Source organism: Arachis hypogaea, chromosome 1 (assembly GCF_003086295.3).
Source record: "Arachis hypogaea cultivar Tifrunner chromosome 1, arahy.Tifrunner.gnm2.J5K5, whole genome shotgun sequence".
NCBI lineage: Eukaryota > Viridiplantae > Streptophyta > Magnoliopsida > Fabales > Fabaceae > Arachis > Arachis hypogaea.
The window spans coordinates 59,718,749-59,723,952 of record NC_092036.1 but is presented as its reverse complement, the minus strand read 5'-3'; the positions used below and the strand labels follow the sequence as shown (position 1 = coordinate 59,723,952).

General features: G+C 36.7%; 1 non-coding gene across 1 annotated transcript; it reads right to left on the bottom strand.

Annotated features, from left to right (window-relative positions):
• Positions 1-2,379: 2,379 nt before the first annotated feature.
• On the bottom strand, positions 2,380-2,483 carry LOC112714508 (small nucleolar RNA R71). Its single transcript, XR_003159282.1, has one exon. It is a non-coding gene; the product is annotated as a small nucleolar RNA R71 (small nucleolar RNA).
• Between the last annotated feature and the right edge of the window lie 2,721 nt (positions 2,484-5,204).

The following is a 5,204-nucleotide window of genomic DNA, read 5'->3' as shown; positions in this document are numbered from 1 at the left end:
TGAGACTGGCATGTCACGCCCTTCATTTGCTTCATCTTTTTGCTGGCGTGCCACGCCTCATCTCCCAAGTGGCACGCCTGAGTTCACTGGTCCTTTAATTCCTCCTCTGAAAAACACTACTAGCGTGCCACGCCATGAGACTGGCGTGTTACACCCTGTTGTCAGAGATCACAATTTCGTGCACCAAGTTTTTGGCGCCGCTGCCGGGGATTGTTCGAGTTTGGACAACTGACGGTTCATCTTGTTGCTTAGATTATGTAATTTTCTTTTTTATTTTGTCTTCAGAATTTTTAAGAATGAATTCTAGTGTTTCGGATGATGCTTTTATCATCACAGGAGCTAATTGATTCCCATCAATTTGGCTGTTGTATGTAATGTCTTGCTAAAGCTTGGCTAGCCATGTGTAATCTTTTTAGACTGAAGCTTTAGACTAACATTGCATGATTCCTGGAATTCTTATTAAAAATTTTGAGTTTCTTATTTTCTTTTTCCTAAATAATTCTCGAAAAAAATACAAAAAAAATTTAATAAAATCATAAAAACCAAAAAAATATTGTGTTTCCTGTTTGAGTCTAGTGTCAATTTTTAAGTTTGGTGTCAATTTCATGTTTTAATTTTTTTTAAAAAAATTTCGAAAATTCATGCATTGCATTCTTCATGATCTTCAAGTTGTTCTTAATGAGTCTCCTTGTTTGATCTTCATATTTTCTTGTTTTGTGTCTTTTGTTGTTTTTCATATGCATTTTTGAATTCATAGTGTCTAACCATGAAAAATCTCTAAGTTTGGTGTCTTGCATGTTTTTCTTTTCTTGAAAATTTTTCAAAAATAAGTTCTTGATATTCATCATGATCTTCAAAGTGTTCTTGGTGTTCATCTTGACATTCATAGTGTTCTTGCATACATCTTTTGTTTTAATCCAAAATTTTTATGTGTTGAGTCATTTTGTGGTTTTTCTCTTTCCTCATTAAATTCAAAAAAATAAAAAAATATCTTTTCCTTATTTCACTCATAAATTTTGAAATCTTTGGGTTGACTTAGTCAAAAATTTTTAAAATAAGTTATTTCTTGTTAGTCAAGTCAAGATTTCAATTTCAAAAATTTTTATCTTTTCAAAATCTTTTTCAAAATCAAATCTTTTTCATTTTTTTTCTTTTCCTTTATTTTTTGAAAATTTTCAAAAATCTTTTTCAAAACTTTTCAAAATATTTTTCCTAATTTTACCTCATATTTTTCGAAATTAATACTAACAATTAATGTTTTGATTCAAAAATTTCAAATTTGTTACTTTCTTGTTAAGAAAGATTCAAACTTTAAATTTTAGAATCATATCTTTTGATTTCTTGTGAGTCAAGTCATTAATTCTGATTTTAAAAATTAAATCTTTTTCAAAATAAATTTCAATCATATCTTTTCAATCATATCTTTTCAGACATATCTTTTTCAAATCATATCTTTTTCAAACTTTAATTTCAAAATATCTTTTTCTAACTTCTTATCTTTTCAAAATTAATTTCAAAAATATTTTTCAAAACCACCTAACTAATTCTCTCTCTTCTAATTTTCGAAAATCACCTCCCTCTTTTTCAAAAAAAAATCTCTTTAATTAACTAATTGATTTAAATTCTAATTTTATCTCTTCTAACTTTTTCGAAAATTGCTAACCCATTTTTCAAAATAATTTTTGAATTTCTCTTCTCTCTTTGTGTTCGAATTTTTCCTCCTCTATTCTTCTTCTCTTCTACTCATATAAAGGAATCTCTATACTGTGACATAGAGGATTTCTCTTCTTTTCTGTCCTCTTCTTTTTCATATGAGCAGGAGCAAGGACAAGAACATTCTTGTGGAAGCTGACCCTGAACCTGAAAGGACTCCAAAGAAGAAGCTAAGAGAAGCTAAAGCACAACAATCCAGAGAAAACCTTACAGAGAATCTCGAAAAGAAGCAATGGCCGAACCCAACAACAATAACAATGCAAGGAAGGTGCTTAGTGATTTTACTATACCAACTTCCAACTTCCATGGAAGAAGCATCTCATTCCCTGCCATTAGAGCAAACAATTTTGAGCTTAAGCCTCAATTAGTTTCTCTGATGCAATAGAATTGTAATTTTTATGGACTTCCATCAGAAGATCCTTTTCAGTTCTTAACTGAATTCTTGTAGATCTGTGATACTGTTAAGACCAATGGAGTTGATCCCGAGGTCTACAAGCTTATGCTTTTCCCTTTTGCTGTAAGAGACAGAGCTAGAATATGGTTGGACTCTCAACCTAGAGATAGCCTGAACTCTTGGGATAAGCTGAACCTAGAGATAACCTGAACTCTTGGGATAAGCTGGTCACAGCTTTCTTAGCCAAATTCTTTCCTCCTCAAAAGCTGAGCAAGCTTAGAGTGGATATTCAAACCTTCAGGCAGAAAGAAGGTGAATCCCTCTATGAAGCTTGGGAAAGATACAAGCAACTGACCAAAAAGTGTCATTCTGACATGCTCTCAGAATGGACCATCCTGGATATATTCTATGATGGTCTGTCTAAATTGTCTAAGATGTCATTGGACCATTCTGTAGGTAGATCTATTCACCTGAAGAAAATGCCTGCAGAAGCTCAGGAACTCATTGAAATGGTTGCAAATAACCAGTTCATGTACACCTTTGAAAGGAATCCTATGAATAATGGGATGCCTCAGAGGAAGGGAGTTCTTGAATTGAAGCTCTGAATTCCATATTAGCTCAGAACAAAATGTTGACTCAGCAAGTCAATATGATTTCTCAAAGTCTGAATGGATTGCAAAATGCATCCAACAGTACTAAAGAAGCATCTTCTGAAGAAGAAGCTTATGATCCTGAGAACCCTATAATGGTAGAGGTAAATTACATGGGTGAAGCCTATGGAAACACCTATAATTCCTCATGGAGAAATAATCCAAATTTCTTATGGAAGGATCAACAAAAGCCTCAACAAGGCTTTAACAATAATAATGGTGGAAGAAACAAGTTTAGCAATGGCAAGCCTTTTCCATCATCCTCTCAGCAACAGACAGAGAATTCTGAGCAGAACCCATCTAGCTTAGCAAATATAGTCTCTAATCTATCTAAGACCACTCTCAGTTTCATGAATGAAACAAGGTCCTCCATCAGAAACTTGGAGGCACAAGTGGGTCAGCTGAGTAAAAGGGTTACTAAAACTCCTCCTAGCACTCTCCCAAGCAACACAGAAGAGAATCCCAAAAGAGAGTGCAAGGCCATAACCGTGACCAACATGGCCGAACCTTGAGAGAGTGAAAAGGCAGTGATTCCCAGTGAGGAAGACCTCAGGGAACGTCCACTGGCCATTAAGGAGTACCCCAATGAAGAACCAAAGGAATCTGAGGCTCATACAGAGACCATAAAGATTCCATTGAACTTTCTTTTACCATTCATGAGCTCTGATGACTATTCATCTTCTGAAGAAGATGAAGACATTGCTGAAGGGCAAGTTGCCCAATATTTAGGAGCAATCATGAAGCTGAATGCCAAGCTATTTAGTAATGAGACTTGCGAGGATGAACCTCCATTGCTCATTAATGAACTGAATACCTGGGTTCAGCAAACTTTACCTCAAAAGAAATAGGATCCTGGTAAATTCTTAATATCCTGTACCATAGGCACCATGACCTTTGAGAAGGCTCTGTGTGACCTAGGGTCAGGTATTAACCTCATGCCACTCTCTGTAATGGAGAAACTAGGAATCTTTGAGGTACAAGCTGCAAGAATCTCACTAGAGATGTCAGACAAATCAATAAAACAGGCTTATGGACTAGTAGAGGACGTGCTAGTAAAGGTTGAAGGCCTTCACATCCCTGCTGATTTCATAATCCTAGACACTGGGAAGGATGAGAATGAAGCCATCATCCTTGGCAGACCTTTCCTAGCTACAACAAAAGCTGTGATTGATGTTGATAGAGGAGAGTTGGTTCTTCAATTGAATGAGGACTACCTTGTATTCAAGACTCAAGGTTCTCCTTTTGTACACATGGAGAAGAAGCATGAAAATCTTCTCTCAATACAGAGTCAAACAAAGTCCCCATATTCAAACTTTAAGTTTGGTGTTGGGAGGCCACAACCAAACTCTAAATTTGGTGTTGAGAGGCCACAACCATGCTCTGATTATCTGTGAGGCTCCATGAGAGCCCACTATCAAACTATTGACATTAAAGAAGTGCTTATTGGGAGGCAACCTAATTTTTATTTATCTATGTTAAAATTCCATTTTCTATTATTATTTTATGTTTTCTTTAGGTTGATGATCATGTGGAGTCACAAAAAAACCGCAAAAATCAAAGCAAATTCAAAAACAGCATTAAAATAGCACACCCTGGAGGATGAACTTACTGGCGTCTAAACGCCAGTAAGAGTAGTAGAATGGGTGTTAAATGCCCAGTCTGGCACCATTCTAGGCTTTTAACGCCAGAAAGAAGCACCAGGCTGGCATTTAACGCCAGAAACAGGCTACAGCTTGGTGTTAAACGCCAGGAAAGGTATAAAAGCTGGCGTTCAATGCCAGAAACAGGCAGCAGTCTGGCGTTAAACGCCAGTATTGCATACAGAGGGCGTTTACACGCCTAAATGGTGCAGGGATGAAAAATCCTTGACACCTCAGGATCTGTAGACCCCACAGGATCCCCACCTACCCCACCTCTCTCTCTCTCTCTCTCCCCCTTACACATCTCTATAACACTCTACCCAAAACACCACTCACCAATCAAATCCTATTCTCTTCCTTATATTCTCTTCACCAATCACCTCCATCCCTCTTTCCCAAAAACCCCACCTACCTCACTTTTCAAATCCAAACACTTTTTCCTCCCAAACCCACCCAATTCCATTCGGCCACTCTCCCTCTCTTTCCCTATAAATACCCCTTGATGAGCGGATAATTTATACGCTTTTTGGCATTATTTTTAGGTAGTTTTTAGTAAGTTTGAGCTACTTTTAGGGATGTTTTCATTAGTTTTTATGTTAAATTCACATTTCTGGACTTTACTATGAGTTTGTGTGTTTTTCTGTGATTTCAGGTAATTTCTGGCTGAAATTGAGGGACTTGAGCAAAACTCTGAAAAAGGCTGACAAAAGGACTGCTGATGCTGTTGGAATCTGACCTCCCTGCACTCGAAATGGATTTTCTGGAGCTACAGAACTCCAATTGGCGCGCTCTCAACGGCGTTGGAAA